A 17202-nucleotide genomic window follows, 5' to 3' on the forward strand; every position below is an offset into this window, starting at 1 on the left:
ATTCCATCTACTGCAGGCAGGATACCTGGCTGGCTGAATGTCGCTGAGAAGCTCACAGAGACCGCCATAAGCAACAGTTTAACAGAATGCCACAGACTAATCAACCAAACTTTTTGGGTTGGGTTCTCTTTTATAGTCTGCAGGCATTAAATGAAAGAAGTCAGTGTTCCAGCAGAAGGAGACAACGTTTCAGAAAAGGCATTGTAGCAAACCAAAAAAGAAATTTTAAGCGCAGCAGAGTAACCAGCGCACATACCTGTTAGCTCAGGTGAGTTTAAAAGGCTGCTGTTTATAACAAGGGCTTTTGCTAAATAGATGGTGTGTGTGCAACAATATACTGAAAGGTCAATTATATTGTGCAGCTTATCTCACCACCTGTAGTTATTTAGGTGAAAGCTCCAAAATGCTTGCCTAATATGTCTGTTTATCCAAAAGGAAGTAAAAAGGGAGAGCTAGAAAGATAGCATTGCATCACATTACATGGCAATGCAATGCACAGTTGCTGAAGTTGAACCAAAATGAGCTTGTAATCTGGCTTCTGCAACTTTGAACATGAAAAATCCAATGAGGAGAAGAAAAGCAAAGCCAAAGAGTCCATCCCAAAATCCGACAAACAAGTAAAATGAACAAAAAACATTGAATTCAATTCTTTCTGATTTTAGAAACTGCATTAAAGAAGGGGTGCACCGGTCCTGGAGATACTGCAATACCAGGTCAATGCGTGGAGTGGACAGAGCAAGCTCTTTTTCCATCTCCCTGTTCTAAAAATCCATTTAATATATGGTCCCCAGATAGGGGACGTATCAGATATTAAACTGATAAGAACAGATACTACACTTGATCTTAGCCAAAAGGCCGAGAAGCGATAACCAGAATTGGTTTCAAACTACGGAGCCACCCAAGGATCCTGAAAAGTCCATTTGTGGAGATGAGCTCCTGGACTCCCGTTAAGAAGACATGTTGTCAACCTCTAGATCCCTTACATGCCTGCACTTTTCGGCTTGCTGCTGCTGCAATCCACGCGTTTTAGATCTGCATAACTCCACCTCTTTAAACACAGCACCTTCACCCCCTGCTGTTCCCACCCGCCTCAACACCGTTGGAAGGGAGGAGAACCAATTAAGGCGGGGGGTGGGGTGGAACGAGCAGCTGTCTACCCTTAGCAGGAGGGCTCCTGATTACATACCTCTCCTGCTGCTGCTGCTGCTGGCTGTCCAGCAGCAGACTGAAGGTGGCTGCTGCTGTGCACAGGTATATAAAGGCTCAGAGCCTATTATGACACGCGCAGCCAGCGTTCCATTGCCACATTCCATCTATGCAGGCAGGATACCTGGCTGGCTGAATGTCGCTGAGAAGCTCACAGAAACCGCCATAAGCAACAGTTTAACAGAATGCCACAGACTAATCAACCAAACTTTTTGGGTTGGGTTCTCTTTTATAGTCTGCAGGCATTAAATGAAAGAAGTCAGTGTTCCAGCAGAAGGAGACAACGTTTCAGAAAAGGCATTGTAGCAAACCAAAAAAGAAATTTTAAGCGCAGCAGAGTAACCAGCGCACATACCTGTTAGCTCAGGTGAGTTTAAAAGGCTGCTGTTGATAACAAGGGCATTTGCTAAATAGATGGTGTGTGTGCAACAATATACTGAAAGGTCAATTATATTGTGCAGCTTATCTCACCACCTGTAGTTATTTAGGTGAAAGCTCCAAAATGCTTGCCTAATATGTCTGTTTATCCAAAAGGAAGTAAAAAGGGAGAGCTAGAAAGATAGCATTGCATCACATTACATGGCAATGCAATGCACAGTTGCTGAAGTTGAACCAAAATGAGCTTGTAATCTGGCTTCTGCAACTTTGAACATGAAAAATCCAATGAGGAGAAGAAAAGCAAAGCCAAAGAGTCCATCCCAAAATCCGACAAACAAGCAAAATGAACAAAAAACATTGAATTCAATTCTTTCTGATTTTAGAAACTGCATTAAAGAAGGGGTGCACCGGTCCTGGAGATACTGCAATACCAGGTCAATGCGTGGAGTGGACAGAGCAAGCTCTTTTTCCATCTCCCTGTTCTAAAAATCCATTTAATATATGGTCCCCAGATAGGGGACGTATCAGATATTAAACTGATAAGAACAGATACTACACTTGATCTTAGCCAAAAGGCCGAGAAGCGATAACCAGAATTGGTTTCAAACTACGGAGCCACCCAAGGATCCTGAAAAGTCCATTTGTGGAGATGAGCTCCTGGACTCCCGTTAAGAAGACATGTTGTCAACCTCTAGATCCCTTACATGCCTGCACTTTTCGGCTTGCTGCTGCTGCAATCCACGCGTTTTAGATCTGCATAACTCCACCTCTTTAAACACAGCACCTTCACCCCCTGCTGTTCCCACCCGCCTCAACACCGTTGGAAGGGAGGAGAACCAATTAAGGCGGGGGGTGGGGTGGAACGAGCAGCTGTCTACCCTTAGCAGGAGGGCTCCTGATTACATACCTCTCCTGCTGCTGCTGCTGCTGGCTGTCCAGCAGCAGACTGAAGGTGGCTGCTGCTGTGCACAGGTATATAAAGGCTCAGAGCCTATTATGACACGCGCAGCCAGCGTTCCATTGCCACATTCCATCTACTGCAGGCAGGATACCTGGCTGGCTGAATGTCGCTGAGAAGCTCACAGAGACCGCCATAAGCAACAGTTTAACAGAATGCCACAGACTAATCAACCAAACTTTTTGGGTTGGGTTCTCTTTTATAGTCTGCAGGCATTAAATGAAAGAAGTCAGTGTTCCAGCAGAAGGAGACAACGTTTCAGAAAAGGCATTGTAGCAAACCAAAAAAGAAATTTTAAGCGCAGCAGAGTAACCAGCGCACATACCTGTTAGCTCAGGTGAGTTTAAAAGGCTGCTGTTGATAACAAGGGCATTTGCTAAATAGATGGTGTGTGTGCAACAATATACTGAAAGGTCAATTATATTGTGCAGCTTATCTCACCACCTGTAGTTATTTAGGTGAAAGCTCCAAAATGCTTGCCTAATATGTCTGTTTATCCAAAAGGAAGTAAAAAGGGAGAGCTAGAAAGATAGCATTGCATCACATTACATGGCAATGCAATGCACAGTTGCTGAAGTTGAACCAAAATGAGCTTGTAATCTGGCTTCTGCAACTTTGAACATGAAAAATCCAATGAGGAGAAGAAAAGCAAAGCCAAAGAGTCCATCCCAAAATCCGACAAACAAGCAAAATGAACAAAAAACATTGAATTCAATTCTTTCTGATTTTAGAAACTGCATTAAAGAAGGGGTGCACCGGTCCTGGAGATACTGCAATACCAGGTCAATGCGTGGAGTGGACAGAGCAAGCTCTTTTTCCATCTCCCTGTTCTAAAAATCCATTTAATATATGGTCCCCAGATAGGGGATGTATCAGATATTAAACTGATAAGAACAGATACTACACTTGATCTTAGCCAAAAGGCCGAGAAGCGATAACCAGAATTGGTTTCAAACTACGGAGCCACCCAAGGATCCTGAAAAGTCCATTTGTGGAGATGAGCTCCTGGACTCCCGTTAAGAAGACATGTTGTCAACCTCTAGATCCCTTACATGCCTGCACTTTTCGGCTTGCTGCTGCTGCAATCCACGCGTTTTAGATCTGCATAACTCCACCTCTTTAAACACAGCACCTTCACCCCCTGCTGTTCCCACCCGCCTCAACACCGTTGGAAGGGAGGAGAACCAATTAAGGCGGGGGGTGGGGTGGAACGAGCAGCTGTCTACCCTTAGCAGGAGGGCTCCTGATTACATACCTCTCCTGCTGCTGCTGCTGCTGGCTGTCCAGCAGCAGACTGAAGGTGGCTGCTGCTGTGCACAGGTATATAAAGGCTCAGAGCCTATTATGACACGCGCAGCCAGCGTTCCATTGCCACATTCCATCTACTGCAGGCAGGATACCTGGCTGGCTGAATGTCGCTGAGAAGCTCACAGAGACCGCCATAAGCAACATTTTAACAGAATGCCACAGACTAATCAACCAAACTTTTTGGGTTGGGTTCTCTTTTATAGTCTGCAGGCATTAAATGAAAGAAGTCAGTGTTCCAGCAGAAGGAGACAACGTTTCAGAAAAGGCATTGTAGCAAACCAAAAAAGAAATTTTAAGCGCAGCAGAGTAACCAGCGCACATACCTGTTAGCTCAGGTGAGTTTAAAAGGCTGCTGTTGATAACAAGGGCATTTGCTAAATAGATGGTGTGTGTGCAACAATATACTGAAAGGTCAATTATATTGTGCAGCTTATCTCACCACCTGTAGTTATTTAGGTGAAAGCTCCAAAATGCTTGCCTAATATGTCTGTTTATCCAAAAGGAAGTAAAAAGGGAGAGCTAGAAAGATAGCATTGCATCACATTACATGGCAATGCAATGCACAGTTGCTGAAGTTGAACCAAAATGAGCTTGTAATCTGGCTTCTGCAACTTTGAACATGAAAAATCCAATGAGGAGAAGAAAAGCAAAGCCAAAGAGTCCATCCCAAAATCCGACAAACAAGCAAAATGAACAAAAAACATTGAATTCAATTCTTTCTGATTTTAGAAACTGCATTAAAGAAGGGGTGCACCGGTCCTGGAGATACTGCAATACCAGGTCAATGCGTGGAGTGGACAGAGCAAGCTCTTTTTCCATCTCCCTGTTCTAAAAATCCATTTAATATATGGTCCCCAGATAGGGGATGTATCAGATATTAAACTGATAAGAACAGATACTACACTTGATCTTAGCCAAAAGGCCGAGAAGCGATAACCAGAATTGGTTTCAAACTACGGAGCCACCCAAGGATCCTGAAAAGTCCATTTGTGGAGATGAGCTCCTGGACTCCCGTTAAGAAGACATGTTGTCAACCTCTAGATCCCTTACATGCCTGCACTTTTCGGCTTGCTGCTGCTGCAATCCACGCGTTTTAGATCTGCATAACTCCACCTCTTTAAACACAGCACCTTCACCCCCTGCTGTTCCCACCCGCCTCAACACCGTTGGAAGGGAGGAGAACCAATTAAGGCGGGGGGTGGGGTGGAACGAGCAGCTGTCTACCCTTAGCAGGAGGGCTCCTGATTACATACCTCTCCTGCTGCTGCTGCTGCTGGCTGTCCAGCAGCAGACTGAAGGTGGCTGCTGCTGTGCACAGGTATATAAAGGCTCAGAGCCTATTATGACACGCGCAGCCAGCGTTCCATTGCCACATTCCATCTACTGCAGGCAGGATACCTGGCTGGCTGAATGTCGCTGAGAAGCTCACAGAGACCGCCATAAGCAACATTTTAACAGAATGCCACAGACTAATCAACCAAACTTTTTGGGTTGGGTTCTCTTTTATAGTCTGCAGGCATTAAATGAAAGAAGTCAGTGTTCCAGCAGAAGGAGACAACGTTTCAGAAAAGGCATTGTAGCAAACCAAAAAAGAAATTTTAAGCGCAGCAGAGTAACCAGCGCACATACCTGTTAGCTCAGGTGAGTTTAAAAGGCTGCTGTTGATAACAAGGGCATTTGCTAAATAGATGGTGTGTGTGCAACAATATACTGAAAGGTCAATTATATTGTGCAGCTTATCTCACCACCTGTAGTTATTTAGGTGAAAGCTCCAAAATGCTTGCCTAATATGTCTGTTTATCCAAAAGGAAGTAAAAAGGGAGAGCTAGAAAGATAGCATTGCATCACATTACATGGCAATGCAATGCACAGTTGCTGAAGTTGAACCAAAATGAGCTTGTAATCTGGCTTCTGCAACTTTGAACATGAAAAATCCAATGAGGAGAAGAAAAGCAAAGCCAAAGAGTCCATCCCAAAATCCGACAAACAAGCAAAATGAACAAAAAACATTGAATTCAATTCTTTCTGATTTTAGAAACTGCATTAAAGAAGGGGTGCACCGGTCCTGGAGATACTGCAATACCAGGTCAATGCGTGGAGTGGACAGAGCAAGCTCTTTTTCCATCTCCCTGTTCTAAAAATCCATTTAATATATGGTCCCCAGATAGGGGACGTATCAGATATTAAACTGATAAGAACAGATACTACACTTGATCTTAGCCAAAAGGCCGAGAAGCGATAACCAGAATTGGTTTCAAACTACGGAGCCACCCAAGGATCCTGAAAAGTCCATTTGTGGAGATGAGCTCCTGGACTCCCGTTAAGAAGACATGTTGTCAACCTCTAGATCCCTTACATGCCTGCACTTTTCGGCTTGCTGCTGCTGCAATCCACGCGTTTTAGATCTGCATAACTCCACCTCTTTAAACACAGCACCTTCACCCCCTGCTGTTCCCACCCGCCTCAACACCGTTGGAAGGGAGGAGAACCAATTAAGGCGGGGGGTGGGGTGGAACGAGCAGCTGTCTACCCTTAGCAGGAGGGCTCCTGATTACATACCTCTCCTGCTGCTGCTGCTGCTGGCTGTCCAGCAGCAGACTGAAGGTGGCTGCTGCTGTGCACAGGTATATAAAGGCTCAGAGCCTATTATGACACGCGCAGCCAGCGTTCCATTGCCACATTCCATCTACTGCAGGCAGGATACCTGGCTGGCTGAATGTCGCTGAGAAGCTCACAGAGACCGCCATAAGCAACAGTTTAACAGAATGCCACAGACTAATCAACCAAACTTTTTGGGTTGGGTTCTCTTTTATAGTCTGCAGGCATTAAATGAAAGAAGTCAGTGTTCCAGCAGAAGGAGACAACGTTTCAGAAAAGGCATTGTAGCAAACCAAAAAAGAAATTTTAAGCGCAGCAGAGTAACCAGCGCACATACCTGTTAGCTCAGGTGAGTTTAAAAGGCTGCTGTTGATAACAAGGGCATTTGCTAAATAGATGGTGTGTGTGCAACAATATACTGAAAGGTCAATTATATTGTGCAGCTTATCTCACCACCTGTAGTTATTTAGGTGAAAGCTCCAAAATGCTTGCCTAATATGTCTGTTTATCCAAAAGGAAGTAAAAAGGGAGAGCTAGAAAGATAGCATTGCATCACATTACATGGCAATGCAATGCACAGTTGCTGAAGTTGAACCAAAATGAGCTTGTAATCTGGCTTCTGCAACTTTGAACATGAAAAATCCAATGAGGAGAAGAAAAGCAAAGCCAAAGAGTCCATCCCAAAATCCGACAAACAAGCAAAATGAACAAAAAACATTGAATTCAATTCTTTCTGATTTTAGAAACTGCATTAAAGAAGGGGTGCACCGGTCCTGGAGATACTGCAATACCAGGTCAATGCGTGGAGTGGACAGAGCAAGCTCTTTTTCCATCTCCCTGTTCTAAAAATCCATTTAATATATGGTCCCCAGATAGGGGACGTATCAGATATTAAACTGATAAGAACAGATTTTTTTTGATTGAATATATCTTTTATTAGCACAAAAAATAAGTTAACAGACAGTGTACAGTGCCGCAGCCCAGTACACACAGAATTCTACATCATATTTACATAGCATGAGGATACGACGCACTAACTAGACACATCACACCCCTATGCTACACAAAACACTTAATCTGAAAGAAAAAGCATGTCAATCAATACAGTACGACGAACCGTGATAAGGGATGGGGATTGGGAAAAAGGGGATGGGGAGGGGAAAATCACAGGCCCGAAGCTTTATTGAAAGACAAGACACATAAGGGGAGAGGGGGAGGAGGGGTTTAGTCCTCGTCCTCGTCCTCCGGACCGTCCATGATGGAATAGTCTCTGAGCAGGCTGTGGATCAGCCTGCGGCAGTCCTGGATGGACATCCTCTCCCTCCTCAAGATGAGCCGGTTCCTGGCGACCCAAACGGCATCCTTGAAGCAGTTCATAAGGCGCCAAGCCTCCTGGATGGCTCCGACGGTATGAACCCCAGGGAAGAGTCCGTAAAGCACAGAATGGTGCGATAGGCTCGCCCTGGGGACAGAGTTCCTCAGGTCGTCCTCAAGTGCAGTCAATAGGCGCTGTGCAAATCCGCAGTCCCAAAAAGTGTGCAAAGATGTTTCCTCCACGAAGGGGCACCTTGGGCAGTACCGGGTCTTGCACACGTTCCGGGCATGCATGAATGACCGGACGGGCAGTCCGCCCTGAATCGCCATCCACGACAAGTCCTTGTGCCCGTTGGTCAGCCTGTTAGACGACACATTTGTCCACACAGTCTCCAGCGTGTCCTGGTGAAGTCCTATGATGTTCTCCACGTCATCCTTGGCTCTGATTAGCTTGTGGATAGTTTTGGGCTTCCACAAGTCGGGCTTGAGTCCCTCCAGTTGATGCTCCCCCACAAATCGAGCGACGTCTCCGTAGAACCATGGCGTCGTCCAGTTGTAGGGGAAGGAGCTGTCCCACTTGTCCCAGCCGAGTCGCCTCCAAAGAGGAAGCAGGAAGAAGCGAGACATGGACCTGCCCGCGGAGCCATTCTTGACTTGCAAAGTCCGGCGGACACAATCACACACAAAAGAGGATCGCAGGAGGGTGGGGATATCTGGAACGCCCTTCCCACCCTTGCGAGGCTCCTTGTACATGACGGCCCGCCTGACTCTGTCCATCTTGGATCCCCAGACAAAGTGAAACACTGTCCTGGTAATGGCCCTGCACACAGTGACGTGTGGGGGCCAGGCCTGCGCCGTGTACTGCAAGACGGGCAGGACCTCATTACGCAGGACGAGTGCCTTACCCTCACAAGTGAGGTGTCTGAGGCTCCAGAGTCCGATCCGTTGCTTCACCTTGGCCAAGCGTTCTTGCCAGGACTTGAGGGCTGCTCCTTCCTTCCCGAACCAGACTCCCAGCACCTTGAGGAAATCCGGTTGAATGTTGAAGGGGAAGGGGGCGGAGGAGGCCGGCTGCCAAACCCCGAAGAGCATGGCTTCCGACTTCCTGCAGTTGACTTTGGCCCCTGAAGCCCGGCCGAACCTCTCACACGTCTGGACGAGGGCGTCGACTGAACCACGATCAGCGCAGAAGACGGTGACGTCGTCCATGTAGAGCGAGCACTTGACCTCGTGTCGTCCCGGACCCGGTGCGGTGATCCCTCTGATCTCTCCATTCTGCCGGATAGCCTCTGCGAAGAGTTCTATAACACAAACAAAAAGAAGAGGTGATAGAGGGCAGCCTTGTCTGACCCCAGAGAGGACAGGGAAGGGGTCAGTCTTCCAGCCGTTCACCAACACCGAGCTGTGGATATCAAAATACATCAGACGGACATACGAACAAAACATGTTACCCAAACCTAACCGGTGCAGAGCTCGGCCCATGAACTCGTGGGAAACCCGGTCGAAGGCCTTCTCCTGATCCAAGGAGACCAGGGCCGCGTGTGCGCGGCGGACCTTGATGTACTCGACCGTGTCCCGCACGAGAGCGAGGCTGTCTGCGATGCGACGTCCAGGGATGCCGCAGGTCTGGTCCGGGTGGATGATCCGTCCGATGACCGTCTTAAGTCGTGTCGCCATCGTCTTGGCCAGGATCTTGTAGTCCACGTTGAGCAGAGTGATGGGACGCCAATTCCTCAGGTCGCACCTCTCTCCCTTCCGCTTGTACAGGATCGTGACCATTCCTTCCCTCAAAGATGGAGGCATTCTACCCTCCACCACCATCTCCTCGTACAGGTCCAACAGGTCCGGACAGATGAGGTCTCCCAGCGCTACATAGAGCTCCGCTGGAAGACCATCACTGCCCGGGGTCCTGCCGGTCCTAAAGGATTTAGCGGCAGAGAGCAATTCGCCCACCATCAGAGGTTTGTCCAAGGCTGCCGTGCCTGCAGGATCAAGATGGTTAGTGATACCTGACAGGAACTTATCAGCAGCGTCGGGGTCGGTAGTCTTGTGGGAGTAGAGTTCGCTGTAGAAGTCGCTGACGACCCTCATCACGTCCTCCTTCCCACGTCGCATGTTTCCGCTCTCGTCTCGCAGCTCGTTCAGGGGCGTGTGACCGGCATGAAGTTTCCTGAAAAAGAATGAGTTACATTTCTCACCCTTCTCCAGATTCTCCACTTTGGAACGGAAGATGATTCGCTTGGACTCCTCCTCAAAGTGCCTTTTCAGGCTCTTCTTGGTCTCCTCCAGCTCCTCCCTCACGTCCCAGCCGCAGTGAAGAAGGTCCTGCAGCGACCGCAGCTCGCGCTGCAGCCCTCTGAAGTCCCTCCTCTTCTCACACGCCTGTTGTCGACCCTTGGCCTGAAAGAAACAGCGAAACTCAAGTTTAACATATTCCCACCAATCAGAGACTGTTTGGAAGCTACCCTTGTAGGACTGCCACATTGCGTAGGCTGCTCTCAGCTCCTCCACGACTTCATTCTGAGCCAGCAGAGCACAATTCAGCTTCCAGGAGCCGGGGCCGGACGGAAAACCGTCGCCGAGGACACCTTGTAAGTGAATGGCTCTGTGGTCGGAGAAGAAGCAGGAGACCATCGAGTGCCTACTCTGCCTGACTGCCCGAGAGGTGAACACAAAGTCAATCCTGGAGTGGAGTGAGCCATCGGGTCGGCTCCACGAATAGTTCGTGGAGCAACTCCCCATGGAGCCCACCACGTCCTGAAGAGAGGCCTCGGTTACCATCTCGATGAGCAGCTTGGACGTGATGTCCAACTTGGCAGATGTGCCAGAACTACGACCGTCCTCCTCGATGGGGCAGTTGAAATCCCCGGCCATCACTAAGGTCCTGGTGGTGGCAAGCTGAAGCCGCAGGGTCTGGAAAAGCTCCAAACGCTCATTCTTCAGTGGGGACGCATACACGTTGATGAACCTGACAGGTTCTCCTGCCCAGTTGCCATCTACAACAAGAGCCCTGCCGCAGATGAGCTCCTGGACGGACTCAAGCGTGAATGCGCCCCCCCTGATCAGAATTGCGACCCCCGCAGACTTGCAGTCACCCCCACCGGACCAGTAGGATGGACCGTGGGACCACTCCCTGGCCAGATGTTTGAAGGACCTAGAGGAGGGAAGGGAACATTCCTGCAACATATAAACATCACACAACTGGGAAGTAAGGAAGGCATAAATACTACACTTGATCTTAGCCAAAAGGCCGAGAAGCGATAACCAGAATTGGTTTCAAACTACGGAGCCACCCAAGGATCCTGAAAAGTCCATTTGTGGAGATGAGCTCCTGGACTCCCGTTAAGAAGACATGTTGTCAACCTCTAGATCCCTTACATGCCTGCACTTTTCGGCTTGCTGCTGCTGCAATCCACGCGTTTTAGATCTGCATAACTCCACCTCTTTAAACACAGCACCTTCACCCCCTGCTGTTCCCACCCGCCTCAACACCGTTGGAAGGGAGGAGAACCAATTAAGGCGGGGGGTGGGGTGGAACGAGCAGCTGTCTACCCTTAGCAGGAGGGCTCCTGATTACATACCTCTCCTGCTGCTGCTGCTGCTGGCTGTCCAGCAGCAGACTGAAGGTGGCTGCTGCTGTGCACAGGTATATAAAGGCTCAGAGCCTATTATGACACGCGCAGCCAGCGTTCCATTGCCACATTCCATCTACTGCAGGCAGGATACCTGGCTGGCTGAATGTCGCTGAGAAGCTCACAGAGACCGCCATAAGCAACAGTTTAACAGAATGCCACAGACTAATCAACCAAACTTTTTGGGTTGGGTTCTCTTTTATAGTCTGCAGGCATTAAATGAAAGAAGTCAGTGTTCCAGCAGAAGGAGACAACGTTTCAGAAAAGGCATTGTAGCAAACCAAAAAAGAAATTTTAAGTGCAGCAGAGTAACCAGCGCACATACCTGTTAGCTCAGGTGAGTTTAAAAGGCTGCTGTTGATAACAAGGGCATTTGCTAAATAGATGGTGTGTGTGCAACAATATACTGAAAGGTCAATTATATTGTGCAGCTTATCTCACCACCTGTAGTTATTTAGGTGAAAGCTCCAAAATGCTTGCCTAATATGTCTGTTTATCCAAAAGGAAGTAAAAAGGGAGAGCTAGAAAGATAGCATTGCATCACATTACATGGCAATGCAATGCACAGTTGCTGAAGTTGAACCAAAATGAGCTTGTAATCTGGCTTCTGCAACTTTGAACATGAAAAATCCAATGAGGAGAAGAAAAGCAAAGCCAAAGAGTCCATCCCAAAATCCGACAAACAAGCAAAATGAACAAAAAACATTGAATTCAATTCTTTCTGATTTTAGAAACTGCATTAAAGAAGGGGTGCACCGGTCCTGGAGATACTGCAATACCAGGTCAATGCGTGGAGTGGACAGAGCAAGCTCTTTTTCCATCTCCCTGTTCTAAAAATCCATTTAATATATGGTCCCCAGATAGGGGACGTATCAGATATTAAACTGATAAGAACAGATACTACACTTGATCTTAGCCAAAAGGCCGAGAAGCGATAACCAGAATTGGTTTCAAACTACGGAGCCACCCAAGGATCCTGAAAAGTCCATTTGTGGAGATGAGCTCCTGGACTCCCGTTAAGAAGACATGTTGTCAACCTCTAGATCCCTTACATGCCTGCACTTTTCGGCTTGCTGCTGCTGCAATCCACGCGTTTTAGATCTGCATAACTCCACCTCTTTAAACACAGCACCTTCACCCCCTGCTGTTCCCACCCGCCTCAACACCGTTGGAAGGGAGGAGAACCAATTAAGGCGGGGGGTGGGGTGGAACGAGCAGCTGTCTACCCTTAGCAGGAGGGCTCCTGATTACATACCTCTCCTGCTGCTGCTGCTGCTGGCTGTCCAGCAGCAGACTGAAGGTGGCTGCTGCTGTGCACAGGTATATAAAGGCTCAGAGCCTATTATGACACGCGCAGCCAGCGTTCCATTGCCACATTCCATCTACTGCAGGCAGGATACCTGGCTGGCTGAATGTCGCTGAGAAGCTCACAGAGACCGCCATAAGCAACAGTTTAACAGAATGCCACAGACTAATCAACCAAACTTTTTGGGTTGGGTTCTCTTTTATAGTCTGCAGGCATTAAATGAAAGAAGTCAGTGTTCCAGCAGAAGGAGACAACGTTTCAGAAAAGGCATTGTAGCAAACCAAAAAAGAAATTTTAAGTGCAGCAGAGTAACCAGCGCACATACCTGTTAGCTCAGGTGAGTTTAAAAGGCTGCTGTTGATAACAAGGGCATTTGCTAAATAGATGGTGTGTGTGCAACAATATACTGAAAGGTCAATTATATTGTGCAGCTTATCTCACCACCTGTAGTTATTTAGGTGAAAGCTCCAAAATGCTTGCCTAATATGTCTGTTTATCCAAAAGGAAGTAAAAAGGGAGAGCTAGAAAGATAGCATTGCATCACATTACATGGCAATGCAATGCACAGTTGCTGAAGTTGAACCAAAATGAGCTTGTAATCTGGCTTCTGCAACTTTGAACATGAAAAATCCAATGAGGAGAAGAAAAGCAAAGCCAAAGAGTCCATCCCAAAATCCGACAAACAAGCAAAATGAACAAAAAACATTGAATTCAATTCTTTCTGATTTTAGAAACTGCATTAAAGAAGGGGTGCACCGGTCCTGGAGATACTGCAATACCAGGTCAATGCGTGGAGTGGACAGAGCAAGCTCTTTTTCCATCTCCCTGTTCTAAAAATCCATTTAATATATGGTCCCCAGATAGGGGACGTATCAGATATTAAACTGATAAGAACAGATACTACACTTGATCTTAGCCAAAAGGCCGAGAAGCGATAACCAGAATTGGTTTCAAACTACGGAGCCACCCAAGGATCCTGAAAAGTCCATTTGTGGAGATGAGCTCCTGGACTCCCGTTAAGAAGACATGTTGTCAACCTCTAGATCCCTTACATGCCTGCACTTTTCGGCTTGCTGCTGCTGCAATCCACGCGTTTTAGATCTGCATAACTCCACCTCTTTAAACACAGCACCTTCACCCCCTGCTGTTCCCACCCGCCTCAACACCGTTGGAAGGGAGGAGAACCAATTAAGGCGGGGGGTGGGGTGGAACGAGCAGCTGTCTACCCTTAGCAGGAGGGCTCCTGATTACATACCTCTCCTGCTGCTGCTGCTGCTGGCTGTCCAGCAGCAGACTGAAGGTGGCTGCTGCTGTGCACAGGTATATAAAGGCTCAGAGCCTATTATGACACGCGCAGCCAGCGTTCCATTGCCACATTCCATCTACTGCAGGCAGGATACCTGGCTGGCTGAATGTCGCTGAGAAGCTCACAGAGACCGCCATAAGCAACAGTTTAACAGAATGCCACAGACTAATCAACCAAACTTTTTGGGTTGGGTTCTCTTTTATAGTCTGCAGGCATTAAATGAAAGAAGTCAGTGTTCCAGCAGAAGGAGACAACGTTTCAGAAAAGGCATTGTAGCAAACCAAAAAAGAAATTTTAAGCGCAGCAGAGTAACCAGCGCACATACCTGTTAGCTCAGGTGAGTTTAAAAGGCTGCTGTTGATAACAAGGGCATTTGCTAAATAGATGGTGTGTGTGCAACAATATACTGAAAGGTCAATTATATTGTGCAGCTTATCTCACCACCTGTAGTTATTTAGGTGAAAGCTCCAAAATGCTTGCCTAATATGTCTGTTTATCCAAAAGGAAGTAAAAAGGGAGAGCTAGAAAGATAGCATTGCATCACATTACATGGCAATGCAATGCACAGTTGCTGAAGTTGAACCAAAATGAGCTTGTAATCTGGCTTCTGCAACTTTGAACATGAAAAATCCAATGAGGAGAAGAAAAGCAAAGCCAAAGAGTCCATCCCAAAATCCGACAAACAAGCAAAATGAACAAAAAACATTGAATTCAATTCTTTCTGATTTTAGAAACTGCATTAAAGAAGGGGTGCACCGGTCCTGGAGATACTGCAATACCAGGTCAATGCGTGGAGTGGACAGAGCAAGCTCTTTTTCCATCTCCCTGTTCTAAAAATCCATTTAATATATGGTCCCCAGATAGGGGACGTATCAGATATTAAACTGATAAGAACAGATACTACACTTGATCTTAGCCAAAAGGCCGAGAAGCGATAACCAGAATTGGTTTCAAACTACGGAGCCACCCAAGGATCCTGAAAAGTCCATTTGTGGAGATGAGCTCCTGGACTCCCGTTAAGAAGACATGTTGTCAACCTCTAGATCCCTTACATGCCTGCACTTTTCGGCTTGCTGCTGCTGCAATCCACGCGTTTTAGATCTGCATAACTCCACCTCTTTAAACACAGCACCTTCACCCCCTGCTGTTCCCACCCGCCTCAACACCGTTGGAAGGGAGGAGAACCAATTAAGGCGGGGGGTGGGGTGGAACGAGCAGCTGTCTACCCTTAGCAGGAGGGCTCCTGATTACATACCTCTCCTGCTGCTGCTGCTGCTGCTGGCTGTCCAGCAGCAGACTGAAGGTGGCTGCTGCTGTGCACAGGTATATAAAGGCTCAGAGCCTATTATGACACGCGCAGCCAGCGTTCCATTGCCACATTCCATCTACTGCAGGCAGGATACCTGGCTGGCTGAATGTCGCTGAGAAGCTCACAGAGACCGCCATAAGCAACAGTTTAACAGAATGCCACAGACTAATCAACCAAACTTTTTGGGTTGGGTTCTCTTTTATAGTCTGCAGGCATTAAATGAAAGAAGTCAGTGTTCCAGCAGAAGGAGACAACGTTTCAGAAAAGGCATTGTAGCAAACCAAAAAAGAAATTTTAAGCGCAGCAGAGTAACCAGCGCACATACCTGTTAGCTCAGGTGAGTTTAAAAGGCTGCTGTTGATAACAAGGGCATTTGCTAAATAGATGGTGTGTGTGCAACAATATACTGAAAGGTCAATTATGTTGTGCAGCTTATCTCACCACCTGTAGTTATTTAGGTGAAAGCTCCAAAATGCTTGCCTAATATGTCTGTTTATCCAAAAGGAAGTAAAAAGGGAGAGCTAGAAAGATAGCATTGCATCACATTACATGGCAATGCAATGCACAGTTGCTGAAGTTGAACCAAAATGAGCTTGTAATCTGGCTTCTGCAACTTTGAACATGAAAAATCCAATGAGGAGAAGAAAAGCAAAGCCAAAGAGTCCATCCCAAAATCCGACAAACAAGCAAAATGAACAAAAAACATTGAATTCAATTCTTTCTGATTTTAGAAACTGCATTAAAGAAGGGGTGCACCGGTCCTGGAGATACTGCAATACCAGGTCAATGCGTGGAGTGGACAGAGCAAGCTCTTTTTCCATCTCCCTGTTCTAAAAATCCATTTAATATATGGTCCCCAGATAGGGGACGTATCAGATATTAAACTGATAAGAACAGATACTACACTTGATCTTAGCCAAAAGGCCGAGAAGCGATAACCAGAATTGGTTTCAAACTACGGAGCCACCCAAGGATCCTGAAAAGTCCATTTGTGGAGATGAGCTCCTGGACTCCCGTTAAGAAGACATGTTGTCAACCTCTAGATCCCTTACATGCCTGCACTTTTCGGCTTGCTGCTGCTGCAATCCACGCGTTTTAGATCTGCATAACTCCACCTCTTTAAACACAGCACCTTCACCCCCTGCTGTTCCCACCCGCCTCAACACCGTTGGAAGGGAGGAGAACCAATTAAGGCGGGGGGTGGGGTGGAACGAGCAGCTGTCTACCCTTAGCAGGAGGGCTCCTGATTACATACCTCTCCTGCTGCTGCTGCTGCTGCTGGCTGTCCAGCAGCAGACTGAAGGTGGCTGCTGCTGTGCACAGGTATATAAAGGCTCAGAGCCTATTATGACACGCGCAGCCAGCGTTCCATTGCCACATTCCATCTACTGCAGGCAGGATACCTGGCTGGCTGAATGTCGCTGAGAAGCTCACAGAGACCGCCATAAGCAACAGTTTAACAGAATGCCACAGACTAATCAACCAAACTTTTTGGGTTGGGTTCTCTTTTATAGTCTGCAGGCATTAAATGAAAGAAGTCAGTGTTCCAGCAGAAGGAGACAACGTTTCAGAAAAGGCATTGTAGCAAACCAAAAAAGAAATTTTAAGCGCAGCAGAGTAACCAGCGCACATACCTGTTAGCTCAGGTGAGTTTAAAAGGCTGCTGTTGATAACAAGGGCATTTGCTAAATAGATGGTGTGTGTGCAACAATATACTGAAAGGTCAATTATATTGTGCAGCTTATCTCACCACCTGTAGTTATTTAGGTGAAAGCTCCAAAATGCTTGCCTAATATGTCTGTTTATCCAAAAGGAAGTAAAAAGGGAGAGCTAGAAAGATAGCATTGCATCACATTACATGGCAATGCAATGCACAGTTGCTGAAGT

At 47.0% G+C, this 17202-nt stretch overlaps 10 non-coding genes and 1 pseudogene across 10 annotated transcripts; all 11 read right to left on the reverse strand.

Annotated features, from left to right (window-relative positions):
- Positions 1 to 676: 676 nt before the first annotated feature.
- Positions 677 to 867, reverse strand: LOC141235077 (U2 spliceosomal RNA). The gene has a single exon (XR_012300933.1). It is a non-coding gene; the product is annotated as a U2 spliceosomal RNA (small nuclear RNA).
- A 1114-nt stretch (positions 868 to 1981) lies between these two features.
- Positions 1982 to 2172, reverse strand: LOC141235078 (U2 spliceosomal RNA). Its single transcript, XR_012300934.1, has one exon. It is a non-coding gene; the product is annotated as a U2 spliceosomal RNA (small nuclear RNA).
- A 1115-nt stretch (positions 2173 to 3287) lies between these two features.
- Positions 3288 to 3478, reverse strand: LOC141235229 (U2 spliceosomal RNA). The gene has a single exon (XR_012301082.1). It is a non-coding gene; the product is annotated as a U2 spliceosomal RNA (small nuclear RNA).
- Positions 3479 to 4593: 1115 nt separating this feature from the next.
- Positions 4594 to 4784, reverse strand: LOC141235230 (U2 spliceosomal RNA). Its single transcript, XR_012301083.1, has one exon. It is a non-coding gene; the product is annotated as a U2 spliceosomal RNA (small nuclear RNA).
- A 1115-nt stretch (positions 4785 to 5899) lies between these two features.
- LOC141235079 (U2 spliceosomal RNA) lies at positions 5900 to 6090 on the reverse strand. The gene has a single exon (XR_012300935.1). It is a non-coding gene; the product is annotated as a U2 spliceosomal RNA (small nuclear RNA).
- A 1115-nt stretch (positions 6091 to 7205) lies between these two features.
- Positions 7206 to 7400, reverse strand: LOC141235316 (U2 spliceosomal RNA). Its single transcript, XR_012301165.1, has one exon. It is a non-coding gene; the product is annotated as a U2 spliceosomal RNA (small nuclear RNA).
- A 3447-nt stretch (positions 7401 to 10847) lies between these two features.
- Positions 10848 to 11024, reverse strand: LOC141234854 (U2 spliceosomal RNA; annotated as a pseudogene).
- Positions 11025 to 12139: 1115 nt separating this feature from the next.
- On the reverse strand, positions 12140 to 12330 carry LOC141235080 (U2 spliceosomal RNA). Its single transcript, XR_012300936.1, has one exon. It is a non-coding gene; the product is annotated as a U2 spliceosomal RNA (small nuclear RNA).
- Positions 12331 to 13445: 1115 nt separating this feature from the next.
- On the reverse strand, positions 13446 to 13636 carry LOC141235081 (U2 spliceosomal RNA). Its single transcript, XR_012300937.1, has one exon. It is a non-coding gene; the product is annotated as a U2 spliceosomal RNA (small nuclear RNA).
- A 1115-nt stretch (positions 13637 to 14751) lies between these two features.
- Positions 14752 to 14942, reverse strand: LOC141235084 (U2 spliceosomal RNA). Its single transcript, XR_012300939.1, has one exon. It is a non-coding gene; the product is annotated as a U2 spliceosomal RNA (small nuclear RNA).
- Positions 14943 to 16060: 1118 nt separating this feature from the next.
- LOC141235085 (U2 spliceosomal RNA) lies at positions 16061 to 16251 on the reverse strand. Its single transcript, XR_012300940.1, has one exon. It is a non-coding gene; the product is annotated as a U2 spliceosomal RNA (small nuclear RNA).
- Between the last annotated feature and the right edge of the window lie 951 nt (positions 16252 to 17202).

Source organism: Phyllobates terribilis, unplaced genomic scaffold, assembly GCF_046119375.1.
Source record: "Phyllobates terribilis strain yellow unplaced genomic scaffold, ASM4611937v1 Scaffold_650__1_contigs__length_881393, whole genome shotgun sequence".
In the NCBI taxonomy this organism is placed as follows: Eukaryota; Metazoa; Chordata; class Amphibia; order Anura; family Dendrobatidae; genus Phyllobates; species Phyllobates terribilis.